The following is a 16,549-nucleotide window of genomic DNA, read 5'->3' on the forward strand; positions in this document are numbered from 1 at the left end:
TAATTCCGATACAATTTCGGTGTTTCATCATCAATAAGAAGGTCCTAGGGATACAGTAAACCTTGTGTGAAGCATCGGAATCGATAACTAGTGTCACAGGAATGGTTCAAATCATAGACAGTAAGAAGAGTCAGTCTTCTTGTCCTTAAGTCAGCATTGTGCCTTTTGTATTTAATTCCGATGCAATTTCTGTGTTTCATCGTCAATACGAAGGTCCAAGGGATACAGTAAACCAGAAGTGAAGCATCGGAATCTATAACTAGTGTCACAGGAATGGTACAAAACATAGTCAGTAAGAAGATTCAGTCTTCTTGTCCTTAAGTCAGCATTGTGCCTTTTGTATTTAATTCCGATGGAATTTCTGTGTTTCATCGTCAATAATATGGTCTAAGGGATACAGTAAACCAGGAGTGAAGCATCGGAATCTATAAGTAGTGTCACAGGAATGGTTCAAAACATAGATAGTAAGAGGAGTCAGTCTTCTTGTACTTAGGTCGGCATTGTGCCTTTTGTATTTAATACCAATGCAATATCAGTGTTTCATCGTCAATACGAAGTTCCAAGGGATACAGTAAACCAGAAGTGAAGCATCGGAATGTATAACTAGTGTCACAGGAATGGTTCAAAACATAGTCAGTAAGAAGAGTCAGTCTTCTTGTACTTAAGTCGGCATTGTGAATTTTGTATTTAATTCTGATGCAATATCTGTGTTTCATCGTTAATAAGAAGGTCAGAGGGATACAGTAAACCTGAAGTGAAGCATCGGAATATATAACTAGTGTCACGGGAATGGTACAAAACAATCAGTAAGAAGAGTCAGTCATCTTGTACTTAAGTCGGCATTGTGTTTTTTGTATTTAATTCCGATGCAATTTCTGAGTTTCATCGTCAATAAGGAGGTCCAAGGGAGACAGTGAACCTGAGGTGAAGCATCGGAATCTACAACTAGTGTCACAGGAATGGTTCAAAGCATAGTCAGTAACAAGAGTCAGTCTTCTTGTACTTAAGTAGGCATTGTGCCTTTTGTATTTAATACCGACGCAATTTCTGTGTTTCATCGTCTATAAGAAGGACCAAGGGATACAGTAACCCTAAAGTGAAGCATCGGAATCCATAACTAATGCCACAGGAATGGTTCAAACATAGCCGGTAGGAATAGTCAGTCTTCTTATACTTAAGTCGGCATTGTGCCTTTTGTATTTAGTTCCGATGCAATTTCTGAGTTTCATCGTCAATAAGAAGGTCCTAGGGATACAGTAAACCTGAAGTGAAGCATCGGAATCTACAACTAGTGTCACAGGAATGGTTCAAAGCATAGTCAGTAACAAGAGTCAGTCTTCTTGTACTTAAGTAGGCATTGTGCCTTTTGTATTTAATACCGACGCAATTTCTGTGTTTCATCGTCTATAAGAAGGACCAAGGGATACAGTAAACCTGAAGTGAAGCATCGGAGTCCATAACTAGTGTCATAGGAATGGTTCAAAACATAGACAGTAAGAAGAGTCAGTCTTCTTGTACATAAGTCGGCATTGTGCCTTTTGTATTTAATTCTGATGCAATTTCTGTGTTTCATCGTCAATAAGAAGGTCAGAGGGATACAGTAAACATGAAGTGAAGCATCGGAATCTATAACTAGTGGCACAGGAATGGTTCAAAACAGTCAGTAAGAAGAGTCAGTCTTCTTGTACTTAAGTCGGCATTGTGCCTTTTGTATTTAATTCCGATGCAATTTCTGTGTTTCATCGTCAATAAGAAGGTCCAAGGGACACAGTAAACCTGAAGTGAAGCATCGGAATCTATAACTAGTGTCACAGGAATGGATCATGGTATAGTCAGTAAGAAGAGTCAGTCTTCTTGTACTTAAGTTGGCATTGTGCCTTTTCTATTTTATTCCGATGCAGTTTCTGTGTTTCATCGTCAAAAAGAAGGTCAGAGATATACAGTAAACCTGAAGTGAAGCATCGGAATCTATAACTAGTGGCACAGGAATGGTTCAAAACATAGACAGTAGGAAGAATCAGTCTTCTTGTACTTAAGTTGGCATTGTGCCTTTTGTATTTAATACCGATGCACTATCGGTGTTTCATCGTCATTAAGAACGTCCAAGGGATACTGTAATCCTGAAATGAAGCATCGGAATCTATAACTAGTGTCACAGGAATGGTTCAAAACATAGACAGTAGGAAGATTAAGTCTACATGTACTTAAGTCGGTATTGTTCCTTTTGTATCTATTTCCGATGCAATTTCTGTGTTACATCGTCAACAAGAAGGTCAGAGGGATACAGTAAACCTAAAGTGAAGCATCGGAATGTATAACTAGTGTCACAGGAATCGTTGAAAACATACCCGTAAGAAGAGTAAGACTTGTTGTACTTAAGTCGGCATTGTGCCTTTTGTATTTATTTTCTATGCAATTTCTGTGTTTCATCGTCAATAAGAAGGTCCAAGGGATACAGTAAGCCTGAAGTGAAGCATCGGAATCTATAACTAGTGTCACAGGAATGGATCAAGATATAGTCAGTAATAAGAGTCAGTCTTCTATTACTTAAGTCAGCATTGTGCCTTTCGTATTTAATTCCGAAGCAATTTCTGTGTTTCATCGTCAATACGAAGGTCTAAGGGATACAGTAAACCTGAAGTGAAGCATCGGAATCCATAACTAGTGTCACAGGAATGCTTCAAAACATAGTCAGTAAGAAGAGTCAGTCTTCTTGTACTTAAGTCGGCATTGTGCCTTTTATATTTAATTCCGATGCAATTTCAGTGTTTCATCGTCAATACGAAGGTCCAAGGGATACAGTAAACCGGAAGTGAAGCATCGGAATCTATAACTCGTGTCACAGGAATGGTTCAAAACATAGTCAGTAAGAAGAGTCAGTCTTCTTGTACTTAAGACAGCATTGTGCCTATTGTATTTAATTCCGATGCAATATCTGTGTTTCATCGTTAATAAGAACGTCAGAGGGATACAGTAAACCTGAAGTGAATCATCGGGATCTACAACTAGTGTCACAGGAATGGTTCAAATCTTAGTCAGTAAGAAGAGTCAGTCTTCTTGTACTTAAGTCGGCATTGTGCCTTTTGAATTTAATTCCGATGCAATTTCTGTGTTTCATCGTCAATAAGAAGGTCCAAGGTATACAGTAAACCTGAAGTGAAGCATCAGAAACTATAACTAGTGTCACAGGAATGGATCAATATATAGACAGTAAGAAGAGTCAGTGTTCTTGAACTTAAGTCAGCATTGTGCCTTTTGTATTTAATTCCGATGCAATTTCTGTGTTTCATCGTCAATAAGAAGCTCCAAGGGATACAGTAAACCTGAAGTGAAGCGTCGGAATCCATAACTAGTGTCATAGGAATGGTTCAAAACATAGACAGTAAGAAGAGACAGTCTTCTTGTACCTAAGTCGGCATTGTGCCTATTCTATTTAATTCCGATGCAAATTCGGTGTTTCATCGTCAATAAGAAGGTCCAAGGGATACAGTAAACCTTGTGTGAAGCACCGGAATCTATAACTAGTGTCACAGGAATGGTTCAAAACATAGACAGTAAGAAGAGTCAGTCTTCTTGCACTTAAGTCGGCATTGTGCCTTATGTATTTAATTCAGATGCAATACCTGTGTTTCATCGTCAATAAGAAGGTCCAAGGGATACACTAAACCTGAAGTGAAGCATCGGAATCTATAACTAGTGTCACAGGAATGTTTCAAAGCATAGTCAGTAAGAAGAGTCAGTCTTCTTGTACTTAAGTCGGCATTCTGCCATTTGTAATTACTTCCGCTGCAATTTCTGTGTTTCAACGTCAATACGAAGGTCCAAGGGATACAGTAAATCAGAAGTGAAGCATCGGAATCTATAACTAGTGTCACAGGAATGGTACAAAACATAGACAGTAAGAAGAGTCAGTCTTCTTGTACTTAAGTCGGCATTGTGCCCATTGTATTTATTTCCGATGCAATACCTGTGTTTCATCGTCAATAAGAAGGTCCAAGGGATACACTAAACCTGAAGTGAAGCATCGGAATCTATAACTAGTGTCACAGGAATGGATCAAGGTATAGTCAGTAACAAGGGTCAGTCTTCTTGTACTTAAGTCGGCATTGTGCCTTTTGTATTTAATTCCGATGCAATTTCTGTGTTTCATCGTCAATACGAAGGTCCAAGGGATACAGTAAAAGTGAAGTGAAGCATCGGAATCCATAACTAGTGTCACAGGAATGGTTCAAACATAGACAGTAAGAAGAGACAGTCTTCTTGTACCTAAGTCGGCATTGTGCCTTTTCTAATTAATTCCGATACAATTTCGGTATTTCATCATCAATAAGAAGGTCCAAGGGATACAGTAAACCTTGTGTGAAGCATCGGAATCGATAACTAGTGTCACAGGAATGGTACAAAACATAGACAGTAAGAAGAGTCAGCCTTCTTGTACTTAAGTCGGCATTGTGCCTTTTGTATTTAATTCCGATGCAATTTCTGTGTTTCATCGTCAATAAGAATGTCCAAGGGATACAGTAAACCTGAAGTGAAGCATCGGAATCCATAACTAGTGTCACAGGAATGGATCAAGGTATAGTCAGTAAGAGGAGTCAGTCTTCTTGTACTTATGTCGACATTGTGCCTTATGTAGTTAATTCCGATGCAATTTCGGTGTTTCATCGTCAACACGAAGGTCCAAGGGATTCAGTAAACCTGATGTGAAGCATCGGAATCTACAACTAGTGTCACAGGAATGGTTCAAATCATAGTCAGTAAGACGAGTCAGTCTTCTTGTACTTAAGTCGGCATTGTGCCTCTTGTGTTTAATTCCGATGCAATTTCTGTGTTTCATCGTCAATAAGAGGGTCCAAGGGATACAGTAAACCTGAAGTGAAGCATCGGATTCTATAACTAGTGTCACAGGAATGGATCAAGAAATAGTCAGTAAGAAAAGTCAGTCTTCTTGTACTTATGTCGGCATTGTGCCTTTTGTATTTAATTCCGATGTAATTTCTGTGTTTCATCGTCAACAAGACGGTCCAAGGGATACAGTAAACCTTGTGTGAAGCATCGGAATCTATAACTAGTGTCACAGGAATGGTTCAAAACATAGACCGTAAGAAGAGTCAGTCCTCTTCCACTTAAGTCGGCATTGTGCCTTTTGTATTTAATTCCGATGCAATTTCTTTGTTTCATCGTCAATAAGAAGGTCAGAGGAATACAGTAAACCTGAAGTGAAGCATCGGAATCTATAACTAGTGTAACAGGATTAGTACAAAACATAGGCAGTAAGAAGATTCAGTCTTATTGTCCCGAAGTCGGCATTGTGCCTTTTGTATTTAATTCCTTTGCGATTTCTGTGTTTCATCGTCAATAAGAAGGTCCAAGGGATACAGTAAACGTGGAGTGAAGCATCGGAATCTATAACTAGTGTCACAGGAATGGTTCAAAACATAGACAGTAAGAGGAGTCAGCCGTCTTGTACTTAAGTCGGCATTGTGCCTTTTGTATTTCATTCCGAGGCACTATCTGTGCTTCATCGTCATTAAGAAGGTCCAAGGGATACAGTAAACCTGAAATGAAGCATCGGAATCAATAACTACTGTCACAGGAATGGTTCAAAGCATAGACGGTAGGAAGATTCAGTCTGCATGTACTTAAGTCGGTATTGTGAATTTTGTATTTTTTTCCCATGCAATTTCTGTGTTTCATCGTCAATAAGAAAGTCAGAGGGATACAGTAAACCTGAAGTGAAGCATCGGAATCTACAACTAGTGTCACAGGAATGGTTCAAAACATAGTCAGTAAGAAGAGTCAGTCTTCTTGTACTTAAGTCGGCATTGTGCCTTTTGTATTTAATTTCGATGCAATTTCTGTGTTTCATTGTCAATAAGAAGGTCCAAGAGAAACAGTAAACCTGAAGTGGAGCATCGGAATCTATAACTAGTGTCACAGGAATGGTACAAAACATAGTCAGTAAGAAGAGTCAGTCTTCTTGTACTTAAGTCGGCATTGTGCCCATTGTATTTATTTCCGATGCAATACCTGTATTTCATCGTCAATAAGAAGGTCCAAGGGATACACTAAACCTGAAGTGAAGCATCGGAATCAATAACTAGTGTCACAGGAATGGATCAAGGTATAGTCAGTAACAAGGGTCAGTCTTCTTGTACTTAAGTCGGCATTGTGCCTTTTCTAATTAATTCCGATACAATTTCGGTGTTTCATCATCAATAAGAAGGTCCAAGGCATACAGTAAACCTTGTGTGAAGCATCGGAATCGATAACTAGTGTCACAGGAATGGTACAAAACATAGACAGTAAGAAGAGTCAGCCTTTTTGTACTTAAGTCGGCATTGTGCCCTTTTCAATTTAATTCCGATGCAATTACTGTGTTTCATCGTCAATAAGAAGGTCAGAGAGATACAGTAAACCTGAAGGGAAGCATCGGAATCTCTAAATAGTGTCACAGGAATGGTTCAAAACATAGACCGTAAGAAGAGTCAGTCCTCTTCCACTTAAGTCGGCATTGTGCCTTTTGTATTTAATTCTGATGCAATTTCTGTGTTTCATCGTCAATAAGAAGGTCCAAGAGAAACAGTAAACCTGAAGTGGAGCATCGGAATCTATAACTAGTGTCACAGGAATGGTTCAAAACATAGACCGTAAGAAGAGTCAGTCCTCTTCCACTTAAGTCGGCATTGTGCCTTTTGTATTTAATTCTGATGCAATTTCTGTGTTTCATCGTCAATAAGAAGGTCCAAGGGATACAGTAAACCTGAAGTGAAGCATCGGAATCGTTAACTAGCGTCTCAGGAATGTTTCAAATCATAGACACTAAGAAGAGTCAGTCCGCTTTTACTTAAGACGGCATTGTGCCTTTTCTATTTAATTCCGATGCAATTTCTGTGTTTCATCGTCAATAAGAAGATTAGAGGGATACAGTGAACCTGAGGTGAAGCATCGGAATCTATAACTAGTGTCACAGGAATGGTTCAAAACATAGACAGTAGGAAGAGTCAGTCGTCTTGTATTTAAGTCGGCATTGTGCCTTTTGTATTTAGTTCCGGTGCAAGTTCTGTGATTCATCGTCAATAAGAAGGTCATAGGGATACAGTAAACCTGAAGTGAAGCATCGGAATCTATAACTAGTGTCACAGGAATGGTTCAAAGCATAGTCAGTAAGAAGAGTCAGTCTTCTTGTACTTAAGTCGGCATTCTGCCATTTGCAATTACTTCCGATTCAATTTCTTTGTTTCATCGTCAATACGAAGGTCCAAGGGATACAGTAAACCAGAACTGAAGCATCGGAATCTATAACTAGTGTCACAGGAATGGTACAAAACATAGTCAGTAAGAAGAGTCAGTCTTCTTATACTTAAGTCGGCATTGAGCCTTTTGTATTTAATTCCGATGCAATATCTGTGTTTCATCGTCAATAAGAAGGTCCAAGAGATACAGTAAACCTGAAGTGCAGCATCGGAATCTATAATTAGTGTCACAGGAATGGATCCAGTTATAGTCAGTAAGAAGGGTCAGTCTTCTTGTTCTTAAGTCGGCATTGTGCCTTTTGTATTTAATTCCGATGCAGATTCTGTGTTTCATCGTCAATAAGTAGGTACAAGGGATACAGTAAAACTGAAGTGAAGCGTCGGAATCAATAACTAGTGTAACAGGAATGGTTCAAAACTTAGACAGTAAGAAGAGACAGTCTTCTTGTACCTTAGTCGGCATTGTGCTTTTCTATTTAATTCCGATACAATTTCGATGTTTCATCATCAATAAGAAGGTCCTAGGGATACAGTAAACCTTGTGTGAAGCATCGGAATCGATAACTAGTGTCACAGGAATGGTTCAAAACATAGACAGTAAGAGGAGTCAGTCTTCTTGCACTTTAGTCGTCATTGTGCCTTTTGTATTTAATTCAGATGCAATTTCTGTGTTTCATCGTCAATAAGAAGGTCAGAGGGATACAGTAAACCTGAAATGAAGCATCGGAGTCTATAACTAGTGTCACAGGAATGGTTCAAAACATAGGCAGTAAGAAGATTCAGTCTTCTTGTCCTTAAGTCAGCATTGTGCCTTTTGTATATAATTCCGATGCAATTTCTGTGTTTCATCGTCAATAATAAGGTCTAAGGGATACAGTAAGCCAGGAGTGAAGCATCGGAATCTATAAGTAGTGTCACAGGAATGGTTCAAAACATAGATAGTAAGAGGAGTCAGTCTTCTTATACTTAGGTCGGCATTGTGCCTATTGTATTTAATACCGATGCAATTTCAGTGTTTCATCGTCAATACGAAGGTCCGAGGGATACACTGAACGTGAAGTGAAGCATCGGAAACCATAACTACTGTCACAGGAATGGTTCAAAACATACTCAGTAAGAAGAGTCAGTCTTCTTGTACTTAAGTCGGCATTGTGCCTTTTGTATTTTATTCCGATGCAATTTCTGTGTTTCATCGTCAATACGAAGGTCCAAGGGATACAGTGAACCAGAAGTGAAGCATCGGAATGTATAACTAGTGTCACAGGAATGGTTCAAAACATAGTCAGTAAGAAGAGTCAGTCTTATTTTACTTAAGTCGGCATTGTGAATTTTTGAATTTAATTCTGATGTAATATCTGTGTTTCATCGTTAATAAGAAGGTCAGAGGGATACAGTAAACCTGAAGTGAAGCATCGGAATATATAACTAGTGTCACGGGAATGGTTCAAAACAATCAGTAAGAAGAGTCAGTCATCTTGTACTTAAGTCGGCATTGTGCCTTTTGTATTTAAATCCGATGCAATTTCTGTGTTTCATCGTCAATAAGGAGGTCCAAGGGAGACAGTGAACCTGAGGTGAAGCATCGGAATCTACAACGAGTGTCACAGGAATGGTTCAAAACATAGACAGTAGGAATAGTCAGTGTTCTTATACTTAAGTCGGTATTGTTCCTTTTGTATCTATTTCCGATGCAATTTCTGTGTTTCATCGTCACCAAGAAGGTCAGAGGGATACAGTAAACCTGAAGTGAAGCATCGGAATCTATAACTAGTGTCACAGGAATCGTTGAAAACATACCCGTAAGAAGAGTCAGGCTTGTTGTACTTAAGTCGGCATTGTGCCTTTTGTATTTATTTTCGATGCAATTTCTGTGTTTCATCGTCAATAAGAAGGTCCAAGGGATACAGTAATCGTGAAGTGAAGCATCTGAATCTATAACTAGTGTCACAGGAATGGATCGAGATATAGTCAGTAAGAAGAGTCAGTCTTCTTTTACTTAAGTCAGCATTGTGCCTTTTGTATTTATTTCCGAAGCAATTTCTGTGTTTCATCGTCAATACGAAGGTCTAAGGGATACAGTAAACCTGAAGTGAAGCATCGGAATCCATAACTAGTGTCACAGGAATGCTTCAAAACATAGTCAGTAAGAAGAGTCAGTCTTCTTGTACTTAAGTCGGCATTGTGCCTTTTATATTTAATTCCGATGCAATTTCAGTGTTTCATCGTCAATACGAAGGTCCAAGGGATACAGTAAACCGGAAGTGAAGCATCGGAATCTATAACTAGTGCCACAGGAATGGTTCAAAACATAGTCAGTAAGAAGAGTCAGTTTTCTTGTACTTAAGACAGCATTGTGCCTATTGTATTTAATTCCGATGCAATATCTGTGTTTCATCGTTAATAAGAACGTCAGTGGGATACAGTAAACCTGAAGTGAAGCATCGGGATCTACAACTAGTGTCACAGGAATGGTTCAAATCATAGTCAGTAAGAAGACACAGTCTTCTGGTACTTAAGTCGGCATTGTGCCTTTTATATTTAATTCCGATGCAATTTCAGTGTTTCATCGTCAATACGAAGGTCCAAGGGATACAGTAAACCGGAAGTGAAGCATCGGAATCCATAACTTGTGTCACAGGAATGGTTCAAAACATAGACAAAAGAAGAGACAGTCTTCTTGTACCTAAGTCGGCATTGTGCCTATTCTATTTAATTCCGATGCAATTTCAGTGTTTCATCGTCGATAAGAAGGTCGCAGGGATACAGTAAACCTTGTGTGAAGCATCGGAATCTATAACTAGTGTCTCAGGAATGGTTCAAAACATAGACAGTAAGAAGAGTCAGTCTTCTTGCACTTAAGTCGGCATTGTGCCTTTTGTATTTAATTCAGATGCAATTTCTGTGTTTCATCGTCACTGAGAAGGTCAGAGGGATACAGTACACCTGAAGTGAAGCATCGGAATCTATAACTAGTGTCACAGGAATGGTTCAAAACATAGGCAGTAAGAAGATCCAATCTTCTTGTCCTTAAGTCGGCATTGTGCCTTTTGTATTTAAATCCGATGCAATTTCTGTGTTTCATCGTCAATAATAAGGTCCAAGGGATACAGTAAACCAGGAGTGAAGCATCGGAATCTATAACTAGTGTCACAGGAATGTTTCAAAGCATAGTCAGTAAGAAGAGTCAGTCTTCTGGTACTTTAGTCGGCATTCTGCCATTTGTAATTACTTCCGATGCAATTTCTGTGTTTCATCGTCAATAAGAAGGTCCAAGGGATACACTAAACCTGAAGTGAAGCATCGGAATCTATAACTAGTGTCACAGGAATGGTACAAAACATAGACAGTAAGAAGAGTCAGCCTTCTTGTACTTAAGTAGGCATTGTGCCTTTTGTATTTAATTCCGATGCAATTTCTGTGTTTCATCGTCAATAAGAATATCCAAGGGATACAGTAAACCTGAAGTGAAGCATCGGAATCCATAACTAGTGTCACAGGAATGGTTCAAGATATAGTCAGTAAGAGGAGTCAGTCTTCTTGTACTTAGGTCGGCATTGTGCCTTTTGTATTTTATTCCGATGCAATTTCTGTGTGTCATCGTCAATACGAAGGTCCAAGGGACACAGTAAACCAGAAGTGAAGCATCGGAATGTATAACTAGTGTCACAGGAATGGTTCAAAACATAGTCAGTAAGAAGAGTCAGCCTTCTTGTACTTAAGTCGGCATTGTCCCTTTTGTATTTAATTCTGATGCAATATCTGTGTTTCATCGTTAATAAGAAGGTCAGAGGGATACAGTAAACCTGAAGTGAAGCATCGGAATCTATAACTAGTGTCACAGGAATGGTTCAAAACAATCAGTAAGTAGAGTCAGTCTTCCTGTAGTTAAGTCGGCATTGTGCCTTTTGTATTTAATTCCGATGAAATTTCTGTGTTTCATCGTCAATAAGAAGGTCAGAGGGATACAGTGAACCTGAAGTGAAGCATCAGAATCTATAACTAGTGTCACAGGAATGCTTCAAAACAGTCAGTAAGAAGAGTCAGTCTTCTTGTACTTATGCCGACATTGTGCCTTTTGTATTTAATTCCGATGCAATTTCTGTGTTTCATCGTCAATAAGAAGGTCCAAGGGACACAGTAAACCTGAAGTGAAGCCATTGGAATCTGTAACTAGCGTCACAGGAATGGTTCAAAACATAGGCACTAATAAGAGTCAGTCTTCTTGTACTTAAGTCGGCATTGTGCCTTTTCTACTTAATTCCGATGCAATTTCTGTGTTTCGTCGCCTACACGATGGTCCAAAGAATACGGTAAGATTGTAGTGAAGCATCGGAATCCATAACTAATCTCACAGGAATGGTTCAAAACATAGACAGTAGGAAGAGTCAGTCTTCTTATACTTAAGTCGGCATTGTGCCTATTCTACTTAATTCCGATGCAATTTCGGTGTTTCATCGTCAATAAGAAGGTCCAAGGGATACAGTAAACCTTAAGTGAAGCATCGGAATATATAACTAGTGTCACAGGAATGGATCAAGATATAGTCTGTAAGAAGAGTCAGTCTTCTTGTACTTAAGTTTGCATTGTGCCTTATCTATTTAATTCCGATGCAATTTCTGTGTTTCATCGTCAAAAAGAAAGTCAGAGGGATACAGTAAACCTGAAGTGTAGCATCGGAATCAATAACTAGTGTCACAGGAATCGTTGAAAACATATCCAGTAAGAAGAGTCAGTCTTGTTGTACTTAAGTCGGCATTGTGCCTTTTGTATTTATTTTCGATGCAATTTCAGTGTTTCATCGTCAATAAAAAGGTCCAAGGGATACAGTAAACCTGAAGTGAAGCATCGGAATCTTTAACTAGCGTCACAGGAATGTTTCAAAACATAGACAGTAAGAAGAGTCAGTCTGCTTGTACTTAAGAAGGCATTGTGTCTTTTCTATTTAATTCCGATGCAATTTCTGTGTTTCATCGTCAATACGATGGTCCAAGGGATACAGTAAACCGAAAGTGAAGCGTCGAAATCTATAACTAGTGTCACAGGAATGGTTCAAAACATAGTCAGTAAGAAGAGTCAGTCTTCTTGTACTAAAGTCAGCATTGTGCTTTTTGTATTTAATTCCGATGCAATATCTGTCTTTCATCGTTAATAAGAACGTCAGAGGGATACAGTAAACCTGAAGTGAAGCATCGGGAACTACAACTAGTGTCACAGGAATTGTTCAAATCATAGTCAGTAAGAAGAGTCAGTCTTCTTGTACTTAAGTCGGCATTGTGCCTTTTGTATTTAATTTCGATGCAATTTCTCTGTTTCGTCGTCAATAAGAAGGTCCAAGGTATACAGTATACCTGAAGTGAAACATCGGAATCTATAACTAGTGTCACAGGAATGGATCAATATATAGTCAGTATGAAGAGTCAGTGTTCTTGAACTTAAGTCGGCATTGTGCCTTTTTGTATTTAATTGCGATGCAATTTCTGAGTTTCATCGTCAATAAGAAGGTCCAAGGGATACACTAAACCTGAAGTGAAGCATCGGAATCCATAACTAGGGTCACAGGAATGGTTCAAAACATAGACAGTAAGAAGAGACAGTCTTCTTGTACCTAAGTCGGCATTGTGCCTTTTCTATTTAATTCCGATGCAATTTCGGTGTTTCATCGCCAATAAGAAGGTCCAAGGGATAAAGTAAACCTTGTGTGAATCATTGGAATCTATAACTAGTGTCACAGGAATGGTTCAAAACATAGACAGTAAGAAGAGTCAGTCTTCTTGCACTTAAGTCGGCATTGTGCCTTTTGTATTTAATTCAGATGCAATTTCTGTGTTTCATCGTCAATGAGAAGGTCAGAGGGATACAGTAAACCTGAAGTGAAGCATCGGAATCTATAACTAGTGTCACAGGAATGGTTCAAAACATAGGCAGTAAGAAGATCCAGTCTTCCTGTCCTTAAGTCGGCATTGTGCCTTTTGTATTTAATTCCGATGCAATTTCTGTGTTTCATCGTCAATAATAAGGTCCAAGGGATACAGTATACCAGGAGTGAAGCATCGGAATCTATAACTAGTGTCACAGGAATGGTTCAAAACATAGACAGTAGGAAGAGTCAGCCTTCTTGTACTTAAGTCGGCATTGTGCCTTTTGTATCTAATACCGATGCAATATCAGTGTTTCATCGTCAATACGAAGGTCCAAGGGATACAGTAAACCCGAAGTGAAGCATCGGAATCCATAACTAATGTCACAGGAATGGTTCAAAACATAGTCAGCAAGAAGAGTCAGTCTTCTTGTACTTAATTGGGCATTGTGCCTTTTGTATTTAATTCCCATGCAATCTCTGTGATTCATCGTCAATACGAAGGTCCAAGGCATACGGTAAACCAGAAGGGAAGCATCGGAATCTATAACTAGTGTCACAGGAATGGTTCAAAACATAGTCAGTAAGAAGAGTCAGTCTTCTTGTACTTAAGTCGGCATTGTGCCTTTTGTATTTAATTCCGATGCAATATCTGTGTTTCATCGTTAATAAGAAGGTCAGATGGATACAGTAAACCTGAAGTAAAGCATCGGAATCTATAACTAGTGTCACAGGAATGGTTCAAAACTTATCCAGTAAGAAGATTCAGTCATCTTCTACTTAAGTTGGCATTGTACCTTTTGTATTTAATTCCGATGCACTATCTGTGATTCATCGTCATTACGAAGATCCAAGGATGCAGTAATCCTGAAATGAAGCATTGGAATCTGTAACTAGTGTCACAGGAATGGTTCAAAACATAGACAGTAGGAAGATTCAGTCTACATGTACTTAAGCCGGTATTGTACCTTTTGTATTTATTTCCGATGCAATTTCTGTGTTTCATCGTCAATAAGAAGGTCACAGGGATACACTAAACCTGAAGTGAAGCATCGGAATCTATAACTAGTGTGACAGGAATGGTTCAAAACATATCCAGTGAGAAGAGTCAGTCTTGTTGTACTTAAGTCGGCATTGTGCCTTTTGTATTTATTTTCGATGCAATTTCTGTGTTTCATCGTCAATAAGAAGGTCCAAGGGATACAGTTAACCTGAAGTGAAGCATCGGAATCTTTAACTAGTGTCACAGGAATGGTTCAAAACATAGACATTAAGAAGAGTCACACTGCTTGTACTTAAGACGGCATTGTGCCTTTTCTATTTAATTCCGATGCAATTTCTGTGTTTCATCTTCAATAAGAAGGTCAGAGGGATACAGTGAACCTGAGGTGAAGCATCGGAATCTATAACTAATGTCACAGGAATGGTTCAAAACATAGTCAGTAAGAAGAGTCAGTCCTCTTGTACTTAATTGGGCATTGTGCCTTTTGTATTTAATTCCCATGCAATTTCTGTGTTTAATCGTCAATACGAAGGTCCAAGGCATACAGTAAACCGGAAGGGAATCATCGGAATCTATAACTAGTGTCACAGGAATGGTTCAAAACTTAGTCAGTAAGAAGAGTCAGTCTTCTTGTACTTAAGTCGGCATTGTGCCTTTTGTATTTAATTCCGATGCAATATCTGTGTTTCATCGTTAATGAGAAGGTCAGAGGGATACAGTAAACCTGAAGTGAAGCATCAGAATCCATAACTAGTGTCACAGGAATGGTTCAAAACATAGACATAAGAAGAGTCAGTCCTCTGATACTTAAGTCGGCATTGTGCCTTTTCTATTTAATTCCGATGCAATTTCTGTGTTTCGCCGCCAATACGAAGGACCAAAGGATACAGTAACCCTGAAGTGAAGCATCGGAATCCATAACTAATGTCACAGGAATGGTTCAAAACATAGATAGTAGGAATAGTCAGACTTCTTATACTTAAGTCGGCATAGTGCCTTTTGTATTTAGTTCCGATGCAATTTCTGTGTTTCATCGTCAATATGAAGGTCCTAGGGATACAGTAAACCTGAAGTGAAGCATCGGAATCTACAACTAGTGTCACAGGAATGGTTCAAAACATAGACAGTAGGAAGATTCAGTCTACATGTACTTAAGCCGGTATTGTACCTTTTGTATTTATTTCCGATGCAATTTTTGTGTTTCATCGTCAATAAGAAGGTCAGAGGGATACACTAAACCTGAAGTGAAGCATCGGGATCTATAACTAGTGTGACAGGAATGGTTCAAATCATATCCAGTGAGAAGAGTCAGTCTTGTTGTACTTAAGTCGGCATTGTGCCTTTTGTATTTATTTTCGATGCAATTTCTGTGTTTCATCGTCAATAAGAAGGTCCAAGGGATACAGTAAACCTGAAGTGAAGCATCGGAATCTTTAACTAGTGTCACAGGAATGGTTCAAAACATAGACATTAAGAAGAGTCAGTCTGCTTGTACTTAAGACGGCATTGTGCCTTTTCTATTAAATTCCGATGCAATTTCTGTGTTTCATCGTCAATAAGAAGGTCAGAGGGATACAGTGAACCTGAGGTGAAGCATCGGAATCTATAACTAGTGTCACAGGAATGGTTCAAATCATAGACAGTAGGAAGAGTCAGTCTTCTTGTACTTAAGTCGGCATTGTGCCTTTTCTATTTAATTCCGATGCAATTTCTGTGTTTCGTCGTCAATAGGAAGGTCCAAAGGATACAGTAAACCTGAAGTGAAGCATCGGAATCTATAACTAATGTCACAGGATTCGTTCAAACATAGACAGTAGGAAGAGTCAGTCTTCTTGTACTTAAGTCGGCATTGTGCCTTTTGTATTTTGTTCCGATGCAATTTCTGTGTTTCGTCGCCAATAGGAAGGTCGAAAGGATACAGTAAACCTGAAGTGAAGTATCGGAAACAATAACTCATGTCACAGGATTCGTTCAAACATTGTCAGTAGGAAGAGTCAGTCTTCTTGTACTTGAGTCACCATTGTGCCTTTTGTATTTAATTCCGATGCAATTTTTGTGTTTCGTCGTCAATACGAAGGTCCAAGGGATACAGTAAACAAGAAGTGAAGCATCGGAATCTATAACTAGTGTCACAGGAATGGATCAAAACATAGTCAGTAAGAAGAGTCAGTCTGCTTGTACTTAAGTCGGCATTGTGCCTTTTGTATTTAATTCCGATGCAATATCTGTGTTTTATCGTTAATAAGAAGGTCAGAGGGATACAGTAAACCTGAAGTGAAGCATCGGAATCCAAAACTAGTGTCACAGGAATGGTTCAAAACATAGTCAGTAAGAAGAGTAAGTCTTCTTAAGTAAGCATATTGCCTTTTGTATTTAATTCCGATGCAATTTCTGTGTTTCATAGTCAATAAGAAGGTCCATGGGATACAGTAA

Source organism: Schistocerca serialis, unplaced genomic scaffold, assembly GCF_023864345.2.
Source record: "Schistocerca serialis cubense isolate TAMUIC-IGC-003099 unplaced genomic scaffold, iqSchSeri2.2 HiC_scaffold_1363, whole genome shotgun sequence".
NCBI lineage: Eukaryota > Metazoa > Arthropoda > Insecta > Orthoptera > Acrididae > Schistocerca > Schistocerca serialis.